This window comes from Dreissena polymorpha, chromosome 1 (genome assembly GCF_020536995.1).
Source record: "Dreissena polymorpha isolate Duluth1 chromosome 1, UMN_Dpol_1.0, whole genome shotgun sequence".
Lineage (NCBI taxonomy): Eukaryota > Metazoa > Mollusca > Bivalvia > Myida > Dreissenidae > Dreissena > Dreissena polymorpha.
In genome coordinates, this window is record NC_068355.1 from 194028214 (window position 1) to 194051227 (window position 23014).

Below are 23014 nucleotides of genomic sequence, written 5' to 3' on the forward strand. Positions count from 1 at the left end.
ACTCAAAATGTGCAGCTCCATGAGATACACATGCATGCCAAATATCAAGTTGCTATCTTCAATATTGCAAAAGTATTTTTAAAATAAGCGATTTGGGCCACATATATTTGACCTCTGACCTTGAAGGATGACCTTGACCTTTCACCACTCAAAATGTGCAGCTCCATGAGATACACATGCATGCCAAATATCAAGTTGCTATCTTCAATATTGCAAAAGTAATCATAAAATGAGCGATTTTGGCCACATATATTTGACCTCTGACCTTGAAGAATGACCTTGACCTTTCACCACTCAAAATGTGCAGCTTCATGAGATACATATGCATGCCAAATATGAAGTTGCTATCTTTAATATAGCAAAAGTTATTGCAAAATGTTAAAGTTGGCGCAAACAGACCAACAGACCAACAGACCAACGGACCAACAGACCAACAGACAGACAGGGCAAAAACAATATGTCCCCCACTACTATAGTGGGGGACATAAAAAGGATCTTAACAGATGCCATAATTTGTATCCAGATATAGGTATGTGGTATCGGGATACTATCGTAATAACTGAATAGATCAGCTAGATCTGCCTACATGTCTTAATTGTATATTCACTGACCAAAGCGAATAAATAAATAATAAGTTATAAGGTTACAATATACTAAATCTTTTTGGATTGCAATTCTATATACCCTCTTAAAAATGGAATGTCATTTATTTGAAGGCACAATTCTCAGTATGGGCACTTGCCATGACTTTATTTTTAAATATTTATGTGAGTGTGCATGTAGTAGGGAAAACATTGTTGTATACTACAAATTGTTGCTTTTAGATTGGAGACTACATGAGACTTTGACAGATGGCGGGAAACCCTCATTCACTGGTACGAAGCTGGTAAATAGATGGCCATAAAACAGTGACCACTGATTCGCGTCGAGTTCTTTCTTGCATTACGCATGACCTATCTTTTTTATTGTTTTAATCATTGCGGCTTGGAATGCTCTTTAAGAAAAGGTATGGTTATGGGGGTCTCTATGCGCAAAAGTTTGACTTTATTTTTTTGTTAAAGTTATTGCTTTTACATTGAATTTGTGTAGGAAATCGTTTGGTATATTGTGACCATAAGCAATAATATTGCTTTTGATGAATAAATAACAATCCAATTACTAAGAGTCACAAGAAAACAACAGATAAAGTAGATATGTTTCACAATATCACAAATTGCAACAGTTGGTGACGGCTTCTAAAAGTAATTATGCATATATTCAATATAGTATTAGTACCAAGCGTTTTCATATGTGTTGTAATACAAAACACTTTTTGTAAACAAAGTTGTTAATCTGATTAAGTTCTTCATGTTCATTGCAATTCATAATTTTGTTTGCCTACAATGTTATCTAAATTAAAAGATTCCAAAATAATTTATTTTACAGGTGTCTGGTATACTGTATAGCAAATCTGCAAATTGCGTAATATTATCTTAACGAGATGTGTTCACATATGTTTGTATTTTTGAACTAGATATGTGTTTGTCAGAAACATAATTTCCCCTTTTGCACCGCTTTGAAGCCATATATTTGAAGACTACCTTGACCTTTCACCACTCACAATATGGAGCTCCATGAGATACACATGCATGCCAATTATCAAGTTGCTATCTTTAATATTGCAAACATTATGACCAATGGTAAAGTTTTCGGACAGACGGATAGACGCACGGACAGACAGACGGACCAACTGAGGGACAGTTCAAAGAAAAAAAACACTTAAACTTGATCAGTTAGTCTTGTAAGTCACAGGACTCACATACAAAAGATAAGGTCATTATCGGAACAACAACAATCATTTTTGATCTGTAAGTCATTCATATAAGTAGACTCACACACAACAAATCCGGTCAATATCTGCAAGCGTGTAGGGAAAAGTCCAGAAAACTGTCATTCTAGAGAAAATTTCAAAGTCAAATGCATGTTACTTCGCCAAAAATCAATGGACCGGAAAGAAACTCAAACTTGCTCTGTAAGTCAAGCAGGTTGACTCACACTCCAAAAAATTAATAAGGTCAGTATCTTATACATGTAGCATATTGGAAAAATGATATGTGAAAGATTTTTTTTAATCCGTAACTTTATCAACAAGAGATGTCTTTGTCAGAAACACAATGTCCCCTATTACTCCACTTTGGAGCCATGTATTTGCTCCTTGACTTTGAAGAATGACCCTGGCCTTGACCTTCCACCACTCAAAATGGGCAGCTCCATGAGATACACGCGCATGCCAAATATCAAGTTGCTATCATCAAGGTTATCAAAGTTAAAGTTTTGAGACAGAAAGACACATAGGCAGGCAGGCAGGCAGGCAGACAGGCAGGCAGGCAGGCAGGCAGGCAGGCAGGCAGGCAGGCAGGAACAGACAGACAGACAAACAGACAGACCCAAAACAATATAATATATCATTCGATTCGGGGGCATAAAAAGCAATGGACAAGAACGAAACTGGAACTGAATCTGTAAGTAATGTACGTAGACTAACACATACACAATCAGGTAAATATCTGCAAGCGTTGAGGAAAAACACTCCGGAAACCACATGCAAGACGAACGGACAGACAGATGGACGGAGTGTGCAACTGCTATACGCCTCCGTACCGGGGGCATAAAAATGAATAGGAATATTAAATCCACTGCTGACAGAAGTTTGTAAGAATTAAACAAAACTATACATAAGTAAGCAGTCTTTAATGGTAAAAAGTTGTATTAATTAGCCAGTAATCAATAAACTCAACTGAAGGTTATTTAGATGCATGGTCTAACATTATTAACGGTTGTTTTCATTTTCAATATGTAAGTGTTTTCATTAATGATAGCATTTTATGTTATATCAAACTATTTTGATTGTTAGGTAATGCGAGGGACTCAAACTAAATCTAATAAACTCTGACAAACCCACTTTCAAATCGAACAAGAAAGCAATTATAAACTCACTGAAGATTGACCATAGATTCATGAACACATTGTTTGTTAGAAAATAAAATCAGTGAAGCTTTTACTCTTTCTTTAGAAAACAATGACAAAACAACTAAAGCTGAAATAGTAGCCCATTTCATTTGATTTTTGTCCTACAGAAACAAAGAAGGTTTAGAAAAACACATTGAGCGGTCTCTCCTTAAACAGCGTCAAGGACTTAACATAAACATTCATTTATTATTTGTTAGGGCAAAGAAACATTATGTAGGGTTGTATTTCAAGTAAGCATGGACATGTATTTCTTTGTCTGTCCTAATTGCGTTGTGTAACGTCATCTTTGCAAACTTTAACATTCGAAAACAAAATTTCAAAGTTGCAAGGAAACAATACGGTTATGGTTTGCAATTCTCATTTAACTTAATAACATACTTAACAGTTGCTGACCAAACTTCAGGTTACTAAGAGGTCATGTGGTTTATTAAGAATTTCAACATATATAGCATCAGTGGATCCATTCATAACCCATAACATTATACCTGTTTATGTTATCATCAAGTATTTATTGATATTTCTGTGCAACAGCATTTGACTTTATTATAAAACCACTATCATTCTATCAACATTTTGAAGTTTCTATGCGACAATGTTTTTTGTTAACAAAATCGCCAGAGAACTCAACGGCCTTTCATTTTAAAAAGCAGGCTTTATTGTATGTGAAGGCAGTTTATGTAAACCACATAGACAGCGAGAGAGATTGTATAAAGCAGGTTTTATTGTATGTGAAGGCAGTTTACTTACACATAGACAGCAAAAGAGATTGTACTTATTTCTTAAAGGTAGTAGATCTCCCCTACGGAGTTCCCATCAATGTTCCTTATACTGCTTAGAATATATGTTTAGTCTTAATATTGTGTGGACTTGGAAAGCGTAGTTTTAAATGACAAGTTTTGTGCACCATTTTTCTGTCAAAATTGAATTGTAACGTCTCGGTAGAAAATTGAATTGCTTTATAGTTAAAGGCTAGTTAAAGTTAGCCTTGCCTATAACTATAAATCGCCAACAGGGTAATAACCTTTTAAGCAATATTATGCATTAGAGTAAACATGTCAAATACAATTGAGAACAGATGGTAATACACGCAGGATTATTTATAAGGTACCATACCTGAATTGAAATTAAGAAGAATGTTCTCAACTTAGAACAAAAGCTTCCTAAACAAGGGCTGTTTTTAAAACATGCATGCCCCCCATATGGGCTGTCAGTTGTACTGGCAGCCATTGTGTGAATAAGTTTTTTGTCACTGACCTTGACCTTTGACCTAGTGACTTGAAAATCATTTTATTGTTTCCAGTCACTGTGACCTTGACCTAGTGACCTGAAAATTAATAGGGGACATCTGCCAGTGATGATCAATGGATCTATGAAGTTTCGTGATCCTAGGCATAAGCATTCTTGAGTTATCATCCGAAAACCATTTTACTATTTCAAGTCAATGTGATCATGACCTTTGACCTAGTAACCTGAAAATCATAAGGGGTCATTTGCAAGTCATGACCAATGTTCCTATAAAGTTTCATGATCCTAGGCGTAAGCATTCTTGAGTTATCATCCGGAAACCATTTTACTGTTAAGAGTCACTGTGACCTTGATCTATGACCTAGTGACCTGAAAATCAAAAAGGGTCATCTGTCAGTCATGATTAATGTACCTATGAAGTTTTAAGATCCTAGGCGTAAGCATTCTTCAGTTATCATCCGGAAACCATTTTACTGTTTAGACTCACTGTGACCTTGACCTTTGACCTAGTGGCCTGAAAATCAATAGGGGTCATCTGCCAGTCATGATCAATATACCTATAAAGTCTTATGATCCTAGGCGTAAGCATTCTTGAGTTATCATCCAGAAACCATTTTACTGTTTAGAGTTACTGTGACCTTGACCTTTAACCTAGTGACCTGAAAATCAATAGGGGTCATCTGCCAGTCATGATCAATGTACCTATGAAGTTTCATGATCCTAGGCCTAAGCATTCTTGAGTTATCATCATGAAACCATTTTACTATTTCGAGTCGCTGTGACCTTGACCTTTAACCAAGTGATCTGAAAATCAATTGGGGTCATCTGCCAGTCATGATCAATCTACCTATCAAGTTTCATGATCCTAGGCCTAAGCGTTCTTGAGTAATCATCCGGAAACCATCTGGTGGACGGACAGACTGACCAACATGAGCAAAACAAAATACCCCCTCTTCTTCGAAGGGATACATATCTGAAGAAACCAGATATTTTTATGCATAAACAACAGTTAGAATGAAATCTAACCATTATTTTTTATCCTTAACCAAGTTGTAGATCACATATTCAATAAAACATGTGGACATAAAAAGACCAAAGTTTGACCATCAAAAGCTAAGCGAGTTTAATGTTCATTTATCAACAAAAATACATGTAGACCCATGACCTAGTGGTTTTGTGCGTTAGCTTTTGATGCCAGATGTTGAAGGTTTTAGTTGTAACTCTGGCAATACTTACCTGACCAATTGCCTAACAATATAGCTAGTTAATTGAGGGTATAATGATGTTCTTGCTGCCTGGCATCAAAGATGGGATACGAGTATTTACTTCATGCATAAAGGTATTTTGTTAGTCAAAACTGGCTGGCCCCTTATTCAGAGGGATGACACTATATTAAACAAAGGCTGTTTGTAAAACATGCATGCCCCCCATATGGGCTCTAAGTTGTAGTGACAGCCATTTTATAAATATGTTTTTTGTCACTGTGACCTTTACCTTTGACCTAGTGACCTGAAAATCAATAGGGGTCATCTGCGAGTCATGATCAATGTACCCATGAAGTTTCATGATCCTAGCCATAAGCTTTCCTGAGTTATCATCAGGAAACCATTTTACTATTTCGGGTCACTGTGACCTTGACCTTTGACCTAGTGACCTGAAAATCAATAGGGGTCATCTGCTAGTCATGATCAATCTACCTATCAAGTTTCATGATCCTAGGCATAAGGGTTCTTGAATTATCATCTGGAAACCATTTTACTATTTCGGGTCACTGTGACCTTGACCTTTGACCTAGTGACCTGAAAATCGATAGGGGTCATCTTCTAGTCATGATCAATATACCTATAAAGTTTCATGATCCTAGGCATAAGCGTTCTTGAATTATCATCCGGAAACCATTTAACTATTTCGGGTCACAGTGACCTTGACCTTTGACCTAGTGACCTCAGAATCAATAGGGGTCATCTGTGAGTCATGATCAATGTACCTATGAAGTTTCATGATCCTAGGCCTAAGCGTTCTTGAGTTATAGTCTGACAACCACCTGGTGGACGGACCGACCGACAGACCGACATGAGCAAAGCAATATACCCGCTCTTCTTCGAAGGTGGGCATAACAAATACTGCTATATTTTTACTTACATATTATCTCTACCCATTGATTCTCACTGGTAACAACTACATATTGGCTTTGAAAGAATCAATGTTTACAGCATATTTCATTTTAAATGGGAGGCATGATTTGTAACAACTACATGAAGAGTGTGAACATTGTTTTTTTCTTATTTTTTTTACAACACATTACTTCAACTTCAAACTTGCTGTCAATAAAGAAAGAGCATTAAAGAACTGTATGAGCGGGAAACCCACAATAAAGCCATTTCCTTCATTACATTCAACAAGGAAGGCAGAACTGCTGCCCCATCCACGTGTCAGGGCCGAAAAAACTGGTGTAACAAACATTACTGACAACTACAAAATATATTTTCATCTGAGAAACTTAACACATGGTTAACACTTGTTGCATACATGGCAATGATGCAACATTTCCAAATGATAAATTAAAAGCCTGGACAATTTAGTGGAAACCATTGTGAAGGCACATTAAATACCATTGTGTAAATGTGAAATGCGATTGTGAAAACTTAGTCTAAGCTGATCCCGTGGGCTTTGTTTGACACCAATTACACACAAAACATGCAACAAGCATGAAACTATTTAGGACTTAAATGCCTCATTACCCGGTAAGTAAAACAGACATAAAAGGAAATTCAATATGTTGTATTTTTACAACCAAGACTGTGCCACAGTACAAGTTATCAAACTCTTTTTAAATCTGATCACTAATCACACAAAGTATTTCAAATATTTTGAAATGTTTCATTCTTCTTAATCCTTAACAAGAGATGTTTTCGTCAGAAACACAATGCCCCCTTATTGCGCCGATTTGAAATAAAAAAATATTTATTTTGTTTGACCTTTGACCTTAAAGGATGACCTTGACCTTGAACTTCCACCACTCAAAGTGTGCAGCTTCATGAGAACGCCGCTTTGAAATTATTATTTTTCACCTTTGACCTTGAAGGATGACCTTGAACTTCCACCACTCACAATGTGCCGCTTCATGAGAACGCCGCTTTGAATTTTTTTTTGACGATTGACCTTGGAGGATGACATTGACCTTGAACTTCCACCACTCAAAATGTGCAGCTTCATGAGATACACATGCATGCATATCAAGTTGCTTAAGATTTCGGACGGAAAGACGCCATATATTCAACATTTGACCTTGAAGGATGACCTTGACCTTCACCTTTCACCACTCAAAATGTTCAGCTTGAATAAGATACACATGCATGCCAAATATCAAGTTGCTATCTTCAATAGTGTTAAAGTTATGGCCAATGTTATAGTTTTTGGACGGACGGACAGACGCCATATATGAGACATTTGACTTTGAAGGATGACCTTGACCTTTACTTTTCACCACTGAAAATGTGCAGCTCCGTGAGATGCACATGTATACCAAATATCAAGTTTCCATATTCGATAATGCAAAAGTAATGGCCATCGTTAAAGTTTTTTTCGGACGGACGAAGGACTGACATACACACATACTGACATACTGACAGTTCAACTGCTATATGCCACCCTACCGGGGGCATAAAAAGTTGAATATATTCTGGTTGTCACTTATAAAGGGGAAAAAAGTCAAAAAAAGAAAATTGCCATGCCTCAAAACCAGATTTTAAACGTTTAAGTTATTTGTTTAATTTAAATCATTGAGCAATCCAATGCTAGGGTATTCATCTAAAATACATTCACACAAAATTTAAGTGCATTACATGCAACCAAACACATGTTATTGATTGGAAACCATTAATCTATTTTTTAAATTAGAAACAGTGACCTTTACCTTGATCAACTGGCCCCATATAGAACCCCACATAAAGACGCTATCCATGAACTAGGTGACCTGGAATTTTCTTTAGACCAGAAATACGTTAAATGAAGATATGTATTCAGCAATATAATTATGGTATGTCAATAATCGATTCTTAATGTGTTTTCTACAATACAATGATAAATATTATTTTTGATTAACTTAACAATAATTATTTCACCATATTGACTAATGTATTGAGCATGAGCGCGATGATTCTCGATACTGTTAATAATCGAATCAAATAGCAATGCCCGACAAACCACTAAAACAGGTTTGTTCGAAGAACGCGCCTATAAATACGGATACTTCGCGTGTGGCCGGTTGACTCATATGTTTTAATTTCACTTCCATTCTTTTTTTTTGTTTATTTAATTTGTATCTATAGGTTTATGACCAGCAATATGTAATAATGTAAAATAAGCCTCGAAAACTCCGCGTAACCTCCCGTACTGTGTGTGATGCAGCTAAGAACTGCACAGAAAAAGACATTCGCTATCCTTAATCTCATTCATTGAACTATCAAAGTCCAGGCCTTGAAGAAACAACTCGACCACTCGCATAAGCAAGTGAAGTTGACGGTCGGGCGAGTAAAATTTGTTCAATACTCGATCGACCGAGCGAGTGCTGCTTTTCAAGTTGAGAAATATAAATTCAGATCCAAAACTCCTGCCACATCGATACAAATTGCGAAAAAAAAATCCAACAAACAAAAAATAGGTGTAGTACACAAAGAAACTGCACTTTCGTCTTGACAATGAAAAATGACGTCACGAGCTCAGTAAAAATAATTCTCGAAATTGTTTGAGCTCTTTTCATAGGTATCAGTGCTCTTAGCTTATCGATTAAAAGTGAAAAAAAAACACTTAAATATATTGGTTATTCTGTGAAGAATAAAATTTCATTTTAATGTTAATATCCATACAAAAATAATACATAACTGGTTAATCATTATACTTCTTATATTTAATTAAAAATAAACAGAAACAATAATAATTAATAAACAGAATAAATCGCGATCAGAAGCCTTAGCCAAAATTTACCATATTGTAACCATTTGTCAATCAAGCTAGTCTTTCAGTAAAAGTTCGTCTGAAATATTAAAACTCAGCATGGAAAAGGGTTCCATTTTAAAATATTTGCAAGCTGGTGGAGACAGGGAACAGAAAGAAAGGTCATCAAAACGAGAAGTGGAAAGTATTGAGAAAAGGAATACGTGCATAAAACGTACGGAAAGCAAATAAAATCCATCAGATAATGTAGTTAATTTGTTTACAGTTTAATGTCATTATGTTACGTAGGTTAAACAGGTTATGGTTGATCAAAACTATAAATATATAAAAAAAAATTAATGCAGGGCGAGTAGATTTAAGTGACGGGCGAGGGGATTGTCAGGCCTACTCGCCCTGCAGGGCGAGTGGCTCTGGAAAAATTCTTCAAGGCCTGACGCCATATATCTTTTTTAAAGATATTTCTTGTTTCTATATTCAATAGCATTGGTCTCGCCCTTGACCTTACAGGCCTCACATGCAATCTCAGGTTAGGTATCTATGCAAGGCAGCTGCTGCTATATATATATATATATATATAAACTCCATCAAGATAGGACCATGCAAATTAACTAGCATCCAATACAATGCCAACCTAGGTCTCCATGCAAGCTGTATCTAAAGTCTGACATCCAATACAATGCCAACCTAGGTCTCCATGCAAGCTGTATCTAAAGTCTGGCATCCAATACAACGCCAACCTAGGTCTCCATGCAAGCTGTATCTAAAGTCTGGCATCCAATACCATGCCAACCTAGGTTTCCATGCAAGCTGTGTATAAAGTTCATTAAGATTGGTACAAGCAAACTGAAGTTATTTACCAAACAAACCACCTATAATAATTTTAGTAACAGTGACTTTGACCCCACTGGCATCCAATAAAATCCCAACCTAGGTCTCTATGCTTGCTTACAAGATCATAATTTAATCAAGATTGGTAAAAAACAAACAGACATTATTGACACAAAAACACTTGTATGATCCCGCTAACATGCCAGCACCCCTTCAATTCCTCACTCTTTTTACTAGGATTTTAACTTTGTTGAGAACTAAGTTCAAACACAATCATATCATAATTAAATATAAATCAATAATTTTATCCAACTGTAATATACGTATATAGCAAAAGTTGAACATGTCTGTATTGTTTTTCATGCAGTGTGTTTTGGGGTCAATTTTGGGATTCCTGATCAAATATGTTTTTTGTAAATGATTACCTAAAATTCCATTTTGAAGGTTCCCATAAATATAATAAAAAATTCAATTAACAAAAAATAAACCTCAGCTTAAGCTAAAGTAGTTTACATCACTATTCAGACTTATTAGTGGAACCTTACATACATGCCATAATTTTTTAGGTCCAAAGCGGGACATTCCATAAAATATTGTCGGGACATTTGACCCAAAAGCGGGACACCTAAAGCGATTTATCATTCCACCTTTACTGTAGTCAGTATAGTACTAACAAATACTCATGATACTTTTATTCAAGACATAAAACATCTGATATGAAGCATGGAATCTAAAACATAACAATAACAGTTTTATAAAATAAGACAATAGCAAACAACGAGCATAATATTCATCTTTTTAGAGTACAAAATCTAGAACATTACGACAACAATACTCATTATATTAATTTCAATGGCAAACATTAACGCAGGGGAGGCTATCCAGTACACTGAAAGTACGGGTTACAGTAAACTATCTACCGAACAGTTACATCAGTTACACACGGAATGCGCGGCCGTACACATTTCAGAGTTAGGTTTTTGGTGGAAGCAAACCGTCTTTGTGTTCATTTTAACTCTCAACAACGCCTCAACCGTTTTTACACCAACAAAAACAAAAGGACAAAAGAAGTCTATGGATGCTTTACTCGAATTATTTTTCTCTAATGTTAATAATCATATTTTGTTTTCTTCTTATATACACAGATTAAACTGAATTGTGAATTGTCAGGCGCTGTATTGGGGTAGTGTCAAACTGTCATGAATAACAACACGTTGTTTTTATTACAATAACACAAGACAAGATGGGTACCACTTTTACTGTTTGTTGCGATGTTTTTTAAGCACGTATCCATGCGCAGTTTGTTTCTTGTCAATTGTCGCGGCTTTATTCGAGTAGGGTCAAACTGTCATGCATAGCACCTCGTGGTTTTTAGCTTAATTGGAGTAGGGTCAAACTGTCATGCATAGCACCTTGTTGTTTTTATGAATATTACACCCAATTACACTAGACAGGATGGGTATCACTTATTGGACTGTTTGTTGCGATTTTGGTATATTGCACATTCGGATTATCCCGCTATTTATGAACTAAACATTGAATGTAAAAGACTCATTAATGACGTAGAGTTAATTTTACAAAACAATTGTTTTGTAAACCGTTTCAAACAAATACAAAAATAAACACATTTTCAACATTTATTTCATTTTAATACAACTATCGATAGCAATAAGCGACCACTATCTTGAAGACCACCATGGTGTGAATGCCTGATGAAATCAATAATTAGCCGATAAATCGCTGATAAGGTGTCATAAACAACACTGGTACACACGATAAGTAGAATCGGATTGTTAATTGGGGGCAATAAAGGGATTAGCGGGGGTAAGTGTTAGCGAAACAGAGCTTGAATAGCGAATTTTATTGGGAACCTATAGACCTTACATCGTTTTTTACGAATGTCGGGACAAATCGTCTCATATCGGGACGGCGGGACAAAGGGCCCAAAAGCGGGACTGTCCCGCCGAGATCGGGACGTATGGCATGAATATTGACAAAAATCTCCATGTTAAAGTATTTGTAAGCAAAAAAACTTACAAACAACAATTTCCAAGTTTAAGCCAAACCAACGCAATTTCTCAATCCAAAAAATATCCATGTTAAAGTATTTGTAAGCAAAAAAAAAACACAACATTTAAGTCAGCCATTCGACAGGCTTAAACATTAAACAGGATACTTATAATTGAACCACTACTTTAGTAGTACAGTTGTGGGAGTAATTTCATTTGATTGAATATATTGAATACAGTTATTTTAATTTGTGACAATTAACATGAAAAATTATGAAATACTGCATGTGGCTTGTGAAGGCCTTTTCTGCTCCATTTTGAGGAGAAATTTTGTGAATTTCGTATCGTTATCGTGAAAAAACCCATTTTGGGGAAAAAAAATCGTAAAACTGGCTCAATTGGGAAAAATAATCGCATGTAAATAGTTTTTCTTATATTTCAAAGAAGCCGTTAACTGGTAAATAATGACTTTTTTGAATACATATTTTTATCTGATTTTGGGGTAAGGGCCTGGCTTTTATTGAGGCGAAAAAAGGAAAGTCTTAATTAATCAATTTAACATATTTTACTGCTTTTTTTTAAAACAAATCAAGGCAACAGATTCTACACTGGATCAGGTTAACTTATATATTTAAAAGTTAAAAAAATAAATAAAAACATTGGAATTGGGAATATTTTTTTTCAAAAGGGGAAAAAAACAACCAGATTTGCATTGGGAATGGGGCCGAAATTCAGCCCCAAGGCATAGGCCGGAAAAGGCCTGTGTGACATTGTAAGTTGAAGGTCACTTCAAGATTTCAGCACAGTTTCAATAACGCTGCTACTTGTTGTGTGGCATAGGGCGGAAAAGGCCTGTGTGACATTGTAAGTTGAAGGTCACATCAAGATTTCAGCACAGTTTCAATAACGCTGCAACTTGTTGTGTGGCATAGGGCGCAAGAGGCCTGTGTGACATTGTAAGTTGAAGGTCACATCAAAATTTCAGCACAGTTTCAATAACGCTGCTACTTGTTGTGTGGCATAGGGTGCAAGAGGCCTGTGTGACATTGTAAGCTGAAGGTCACATCAAGATTTCAGCACAGTTTCAATAACGCTGCTACTTGTTGTCAAATGTGTCTAATTTTGCCACAATCTAAAAGTTTTGATCTACATGTCTTGAAAATGTCTGAAAACCTGACAATTTTGCTGGGTGGGTCACACCCCTGGTGCTGTGGGGGCATAAGGGGGGGGGGGGGGGGGGGGAAGAAGACCCCTAAAGCTCCAGAAATTCATTTTTAAGTGGACCATATAATGTTTGTAAGGCACATATTACCATTTGACTTTTTCATATAGTTTTAAGACTATGAGTATCCAAGTAAAACTGGCACTGATAGTTCAGCAATACGCTAGAATTAATTACAAATCTGAAACACTTGAAGGAAGACATTCACCATTAAATGGTCAAACTATTTGTACAGGGTTTTTTTTTAGAAAAAGGGGAAGACACTGGACGCTGGGTAAAAGGGGAAAATCGAGCGCGAAAGAGACATATTTGGTGAAAAAATAAAAACTGTTCGTTTCAATGTCTATAACTCGCCTACAGACTGCAGGGTTTTTTTAGAAAAAGAGGCATGTCTCTGACCTTTTTGTTCTTAAACACATGAACAAGTATGATATTAAAGTCCTAAATAAAGTTGCAGGGGTAGATCTAATAATGGGAAATGTTTTCAACTGGGGCCGGGGAACGATGTCAATATTGTGATTTCAATTTCATGATGAATGGGTTGACGATCTAGATCTGCTACAGTATTGGAACGGAAAGGTGCCGATTGTCTACTTTCACTTTAACAATAATCCGACAGTATTAATCGATGTTGATTACATGTACCTCCAAATCCTGCTGGGTTTCAACGGTTTTTGATGATTCATTCTTAAAAATGCGTCAACGCAATAAATATTTTCCGAGTCCGAACGTTTAATTTTGTTCGTGTATGAACGCCAATTGTCAGACTTTTTTCTGTTTTAACGTTTTTATCTTGGCTTTCACATAACCCGGATGAAAATTCGACTGGTTTCCGGTAAAAACAAACATTTCTTTGAGGGTAAAATATTATATTTTGGTGAAAAATTATATTTTTGCAGGGGAAATAGTAGTTTTAGGGGAAAAATTCTGGTAGGGGAAGACGCCGAATATCGGCGTCACTTTCTTAGTAAAAAAAACCCCTGTTGTATAGTGTTACTGACTGTTTTCAAACTCCATTATTGTCAAGTGGACCACATAATGAGTCTAAGGTGTATTAGTACAACTAAATTGTTGACTTTGTTTTAAGACATGAGGGTTAAACAAACTCAAATACCGGTATCAAGTTGCTATCTTCAATATTGAAAAAGTTATGGCCAATGTTAAAGTTTTTTGACGGACAGACGCCATATATTTGATGACATTTGACCTTGAAGGATGACCTTGACCATCACCTTTAACCACTGAAAATGTGCAGCTCCATGAGATGAACATGCATGCCAAATATCAAGTTGCTATCTTCAATATTTAAAAAGTTATGGCCAATGTTAAAGTTTTCGGACGGACAGACACAATAAATTTGACATTTGACCTTGAAGGATGACCTTGACCTTTCACCACTCAAAATGTGCAGCTCCATGAGATACACATGGATGCCAAATATCAAGTTGCTATCTTCATTAGTGAAAAAGTTATGGCCAATGTTAAAGTTTTTTTAGACGGACGGACAGACTGACTGACATATTGACGGACAGTTCAACTGCTATATGCCACCCTACCGGAGGCATAAAAATACCGATTAGACTCAAAATGGCTAGGAAAACTGAGACTGTGCATGAAGGCTGAACTGTCTGAAAATACTGTTGAAAAAAATCATTGATATATATTTAAGAAAAAAGAACAGAGAAATTCAGCTGTGAATACAGTCAATCTTGTGCTTGTGACCATTTGAATTAAGCGACTTTTGTCTTATGCGACCACTTTAAATCCCGCCTGAGCGTGTTACCTATATTTTCATATTGTATTAAGCGGCTTTTGTCTTACGCGACCAGCGACCGCTGATTTTAGTGTATTTTGATGCCCGAGTCTTGAATTAAGCGACCGCTTGAAGGTAAAAGTGGTAAATCTGTTGACCATTCAGGAACAAATCAGTGTTGATTGTTTATCTAAGCCGATAACATGAACGATGACATCTTTGTTGTGATTTCACACCAGCCATTTTCCTTTGTCACGATGACCGGTTCAGACCGCTGTTAATGCTGACTGCGTATCAATTTTTGTCGTCGAATAATACAGTGACTGAGTGAGGTATTGCCAACAGTCTACGGGTTAAAGAGTTTACCATCTGGAACGTTAAGTGACAAGTTTGATCGCCGATTTTATTGCAGAAACAATGCGCCGACGCGACAAACATTTTCAAAGTGTTCTCGAGAGGTGTAAAAAATAAACTATTAATCGGTAACACAGGCTTCCTGAAAAGGCCGGTCCTCCGGTCTTGTCCGGAAAAATTCTTTACGGTCCGGCGAAGTTTCTAATATCGCCGGTCCTTGTGACAGGCAAAAAAATGACTTAATACCGAAAAGTCATACTAGCCAAAAGAACGATACCACCCAATTAGAATAACTCTTTTCGTTAGTTTCGAGCTTTTTTGTAATTAAGAACACTATCGCGTCACTAGTTCTTAGGAGTGCTCTCCCTTTGTTTTGTTTTTTTGAGAACGTCAATTTGATTGGTCCGATTATTACCATCTATCCATTTACAAAGGTTGTAACAAAAAACTACACATGAACAAAATGTCGTTGCTAACGTACTTCGATGGTGCTCAACCTGGCCATAAAAGAAAACTTACCGATGAAGAAAAAAAAAATTGAAAGATTATGAAGCCAAGCAAGTTAACAGAACTTTTCAAACTAAGTGGATGACCGACCGAAGTTGGCTTCATTATGAAGAGTCAAGTAACAAAATGTATTGTGACATATGTAAACACGATCAAATGCGTCGTGCAAGTCAACAAATCCATTCGTTGTCGGATGTTGTAATTTTAGGATATCAGCGATAATTGACCATGAAAAATCAATCCCACACAGCCACGCCGTAACAGCCAAGAAGGCAAAGGAGATGTCACCACTAGAAAAAACCAAATCCCAAGCAGGCAATGCCTTTAAAAATGTTACAGGCAAGTGAAAGACATAGGCTTTACTAAATTCTTCAGTTATAAACTCACCCTGTTCAGACAGGTGAATTTTTGTCCAGACAGGCAAACTTTTCCAGCAGCCTGTCCTGTTGACAGGCACCTTTTTGGACTTTTCAGGAAGCCTGGTAACATGTAGCAAAATCTGTTCATTAAAAAATGTAATTGTTATTATGCTAATTAGTTTATGTTAGCAAATTTTCCAATCAGGCGTGTTTATTTAGTTTTCAATCAAGGTGTTTTATTTATTTCGGAATTCCCTATGTACCATAATCGAGTCAGATATATATAAGCTTACATGCAGAAATTAAAATGTCAAAACGGAAAGTATTAATGTTAAATGAGAACATTCCGGTATTGGAAGTGTCAAAGAGTAAAAGTGCACATAGATTTAATCGCGAATGAGTTTGGAGTCGGAAAAAACCATTCTCCGTGCAAACCATTTACATTGTATTTAGAATTAGAGAGAACAAATACAACTTATTTAAAGTAAAAAATTGGTTTATTCATTTTATTTATATTTAGATTCATTTGATTACAAAAGTAGAAATCGCTGTGTCAAAAAGAGATAATCCGATATCTGGATTTTATTAAGAGACCACTTTTGGTTACTCCCTTTAGTGGTCTCTAAATACAAGATTGACTGTATTACATTCATACTTACATGTGTATTCATATTATAAATATCATAACAAATAAAAATGTGATTTTTGTTTTCCCCTTTTAATAAAAAACGACGCATTTTTCGCATTTGGACGGGCCCCTCCACCATTCTCCTATTTGAGAAAAAACACACTGATTCTTGACATAGGAACACAATGAAATGACGTACATAATCTCCATATTGCCATCTGTCCATCTTTCAAGAATATGAAGAACTTTTTAAGTTATCGCAGGGTCCAGAAATGTGTGACAGACTGACGGACACACAAAGCGCAAACCATAAGTCCCCTCCGTTGAAACCGGAAGGGGACAATAAAGAGTACTTATATTATGTGTAGTTATAATAAAACAAATGTACCGCTAGTGCTGTTTGGTATATGTAATATACAGAGCCTGGTAGACTGCAATATTTTGTGCATTAAATCTTTATTGCACAAATCTGTGAAGACAGAAGCCATCTTGGTTTTTAGTTTCAAATGTTTCCAAATTTATAGAAAGTAAGGAATATAGAAAGTACATCTCATTACTCAACCAAGACCCAGTGAAAATAAATCATTATACATAATTATCTTATTAGGTAAATATAGTTTGGAAATATGACACAACCTATATTATTTCAATTGCTGCCAAAAATATGCAGTCAATTGAAAACCAAGATGGCGTATCAGTCCTGTTTAAACACACATGTCGATCTAAAAAGTTATCTCAAACAACATATATGGGAATCTAGTTAAATCAATGGGATAAACAAATAAGGTACAATATACAAATTTGAAGCAAGAAATATCGGAGATAATTGTCAACATAGCTCTCTCAAAGGAAGATTTATATATGGGGTTATGGAAAGACTGTGCATGACATACAATGCTATTTCAAAGACATATATTTTAATGCTTTTATTCCTGTGGTAAAGTGGTAAACGCTTAATAACTTACACATGTCAGCCTCAGGTACTGCTTACAGTACAGCCAAAGCGGAACAAACGTATTTCGCGATCCGCGGCGGCAAGGCGAAACGAGTCGATGCCGCGTCAGTCATTGAAGCCGCGTCAGTATGCGGCCGCAAGTCGCATTACGCCGCGAAACTTCGCATCTGTCCGCAGAGGCATGCCGCTATCCGCGACATGATGCCGAGTCGATGCACATCATGAAATAAAAAATCTTTTTTAAAATTATTAGTTACATGTAGTTAACAAATTTTGAAAGAACAATTATAATAATAATTAAAATCATAATAAATTTATTGTGCCCGGATTGTATTTGCATATACATGTAAGCGTAGTTAATGTGTCTGGCCAATTAAGTTTGTTTCCCGCCCGTAGTGTATGTATTTCACACATAAACAAGGTCACGTAATTATGTTTTCGCACATACAAGTGGTCAAGGCTCCAGCATATGGTGGATTTATAAATTAATTGCATGCTGATTTTGCTATTAAATTTAAGCTGAGAAAATTAGCAGTTTGAAGCCACACCAATAATCAAGACGGTGACGACGTATTTGTTGTTTTGTTAATTATCAGCTTATTAAAACTATTGTTTGAATATGCGTATATAAACACGTTTTATTTTGTTCATATTATACAGTTAATATCGCTACTAATTACCCGATAATCCCGTATATTCCAGTTTTAAAGCAAATGCTGGTAAATATTTACGATACACAAACATTCTCGATATTTCCTTAAGTATCAAATACATTTTGGTATTGGTTACTATTTATAGAGATGATGAAATAACGTCTAATCGGGGCGTTTTTTTTTCCACTGAACACGCGATTTACGCCTGACGTGATGTTCATGTACAACACAAGATACACCCAAACTTTCCAAACGACGTTCTACACGTCTGCATAATTTTCGCGCGCTTTTTATGAAACAAAGGATATTTTAGCACTGTTTATTTGACGCTAGAATTTGTCAAAGGTCGCGTTAGCATTAAAATTCGGAAGTGTGTTTCGGATTACAAATTTAATAATGATAATGATAATCGAACGAAACATTAACAGTTGCGCGTAATTAATTCTACGCTACACATACATGTATGTACATGTAGGTGGATATCTTTTCACTCGATCCGCCGCGTATGTATGCGGCGCATTTACTCCGCGAAAGTACACGAGGTTAACACAGACTCGGCGTCGTTGCGCGGATCGATGCCGAGTGCCGCATGAACACACGATTCGGCCGCCGCGTTCTAATAATCTGGCCGTGGCGTAGCCGCGGATTATGTTTGTGCCGCGTTAGCTGAACTGTAAATGTACCCAGGATATTGGTCATTGTCAGCCTCGGGTACTGCTTAAATCAGTGCTCCAGCTAGGCCTAAATCGAAGGGCGCAGCGCCCTGCCCTCCCGAACCTCCGCCCTGTCCCCCCGAACCTCCGCCCTGCCCCCCCCCCTCCTCCCCCCACCCCCCCCCCCCCCAAAAAAAAAATTTTTTTTTTTTTTTTTACATATGATTTTTCATAAATCTCTTTATTACATTGTAATTACTTTAATCCTCATTGTAGACATTATATTTGAATGGTTTATTAATAATGGGAATAATACAATTATTTATAACATATATTCACATGCAATAGGAAGCATTCCAGAAACACCCGCGCGCTCGTACGTGCCCTTTTCACAAAATACTGCGCATCGAAAGTGCCCTTTTGACAAAATACTGCTAGTCGAAAGTGCCCTTTTGACAAAAAAGCCCCCCTGCCCTTTTCAAATCCTAGCTGGAGCACTGCTTAAATGTACCCAGGATATTGGTCATTGTCAGCCTCGGGTACTGCTTAAATGTACCCAGGACACTCCTAAGTATACTTAAATGTACCCTGGCAGGGGTTGAAGAATTTTTCCAGATCCACTCGCCCTGCAGGGCGAGTAAGCCTGACAATCCTCTCGCCCTTCACTTTAATCTACACGCCCTGCATTAAAACAATAGATATCTATATTTATAGTTATGATCAACCAGAACCTTCTAAACCTACTTAACATAGTGACACTAAACTGCAAACAACTAATCTTCATTATCTGATGGAATATATTTGCTTTCCTTACGTTTTCTGCACCTCTTTCCTTTTCTCAATTCTTTCCGCTTCTCGTTTTGACGACCTTTCTAATTCTTTCTGTTCCATGTCGTCACCTCCTTGCAGATATTTTAAAATTGAACCCTTTTCCATTTTAATATTTCATAGGAACTTTTACTAAAAGACACGCTTGATTGACAAACGGTTACAATATGGTAAATTTTGCCTAAGGCTTCTGATTACGAAATTCAGAATTATTCTGTTTATTAATAATTATTTTTTTCTGTTTTTTTTTAATTAAATAAAAGAAGTATTATAATTAACCAGTGATGTATTATTGTTTTATTGATATTTACATTAAAATTCACTTAATGACCAATATATTTAACAGTTTTATTCACTTAAAATCCATTAGCTAAGAGCACTAACAACGACGAAAAGAGCGCAGCCAATTTCGAGAATTATTTTTACTGTGCCCGTGACGTCATTTTTCATTGTCAAAACGAAAGTGCAGTTACTTTAAGTACTTAACGTATTTTTTGTTCATTCGAAAAAATTGTTCGCAATTTGTATCGATGTGGAAGGAGTTCTGGAACTGAATTTATATTTCTCAACTTGAAAAACAGCACTCGCCCGGTCGGTCGAGTATTTAACAAATTTTACTCGCCCGACCGTTAACTTCACTGGCATATGCGAGCGGTCAAGTGGATTCTTCAACCCCTGCCTGGGTATGAAAAATATACTGAAACGTACCCGGAAATTATAACACTAAAGTGGTCGTTATCGCCTTTTTTTTCAAATTAATTATGTTCATATTTATGTCAATATTCTGTAAAATGGCCTTTATATTATAGAAACTTTTGAGGAACTTTTTTTTCAAAGACAAATTTGTTTCGTATTCCGTAGGGCGTTTTACAACATTTGATTTCAAGTGGAAATAAAACTCAGGTACAGTCTAAATTGACCGGGTACGTGTTAGTATATTTTCCACACACGGGGTACTTAAAATATTCTTAAGAGTACCCAGAGAACATGTTATTAGAAGTACCCAAGCCGACAATGACCAATCGAGCGAAACTTAAGTACATATATAGGAACTCAACAAACTTGATTTTAAAAGTGTTGTAAGTATTATTTAAATTAAAGTAATTCAAGAATGCCAATATCAAAACTACTATTTCACACAAGTCTGAAAGGCCAATTGCAAAAAAGTAATACAAATAAAATTTTGATAAGTTTCCAATGCTTATTGGAATTGGTTAAATAAACCTTTGGCTAATTTGCTTAAATATCGTATTGAACATTCTTCAGCTTAAAGGATACATAATGAAAACTAATATTTGTGGATATTTTAACATGTCTATTTCACACAAAGGACTCTTCTTTAGTCGAGTATCTCATTTGCTGATCTATTCAAAATATTGTGAGGAATATTGATTAGTTTTAAAACATAATAGAAACTTGTTGGACCAAAGAACATATTTTTTTTCTCAATAAAGCTGTTTGAAATATTTCTGAACTAAAGGATTACAGTAGCTTAAAGGGGTATAAACAACGATATTTTCAACTTACCATCAACATTATTTATGAAATACATATTCTCGCTTTTCAAGCAGATATTTATAAAAGAACATTGTTATATTTATGATTTTTTTTAGACTAGAGGGCATTCTGCCATTGATCGCTCACCTTTGTTATGGGCATGGCCAATTTTTACCCCAGGGGCATGTGTTGAACAGTTTTTTCTCAAGGACCAAAATCTGAGGTCATATAACACATCAAATGTGTATGTTCAGTTGATGTACAATATAAAATATTTAAGTCTCAACAACTACAGAGAAGGCAGATTATGACCCCAAAGAAGGATTTAATCAAACTTAGTACAGGACCACTATATGATGTTACATGCCAAATATTACATCTCTGACTTGGCCTGTAGATACGATTTAAAAAATATTTTAACTATGCAGGTATATATCAATTATGTGACAGTGGAGCATTTCCACTTTAGAAACCCAGGGGAAATAACTAGAACAGTCTTTTCAGTGGAACACATTTTGATTTCACATACAAAATATCAAAGCTGAATGCATTGTGGATTATCAGAAGAAGTTATTATGCTAAATAAATCCATGCAAAAAATGCGATTCTTGGGGCATGGCCATTTTTTTTCCAAAGGGCTCCATTTAAACATCTTAGTACAGGATCTATCAGATGTGACATACCAACTATTTGGTCTGAGACTTATGAATCATATTTTTTAAGTCATAAGTCTTTAATAACTCATGTAACTCATGACCTTTGACCTTGAGCTGCAACTGTTCACTTAGGAGCATTGTATTAATGAGTGACACATGGTATGGACAAGGAAGATAATATTCCTAAGTTAAATTAAAATTCTTTCAGGCATGTTTATGTTACAAATCAGACACATGAACCTAGAGCATGGAAGCTTTCGGGCACACATTTTCTGGTAGTCAGGGAAGATTAAATATGAAATGACATTAAATTCCTTCTAGGAATGCAAACATTACAGAGATTATATTTAGACAGACAGAATACACACACATGCACACACACACACCAGAACTCAGGCATAGATGGACAGTGTGACTAATATACGCCCTCCTTCAGGGGCCTAAACATGCCCAAATCTGTGTGAACACATGCCTTTAATTGCTGATCACCATTGCATTTTAAATTGAAAGTTTCAGATATGGTACTCATATTGGAACCATAAATACTTAAGTCCAAGGCTTCAAGTTATATGTCAAGTATGATATGAAAGAAATTTGATTGATTGTAGATCTTTTTCAAATTGCCTGACGCTACACTCACACAAAGAAATTTGCGTAGTGATTATATCTAATTTATATATTTCAATGTTCAGGTATTCAATGGGTAGGGTAATCTGATTATAGGAGCTATTGAAGCATGGGTACTGAATAATTTTTAAATGTCATAATTGGACCATAGAACATTTTTAAGGCATAGCATTTCAATTATTATTATTCAAGTGTGTTATCAATTCAAATGATCAAATAAGCAATCCCAATTTTGTGCCATTAGTATAGTCAAGAGAAATATGTTAATAGATCTG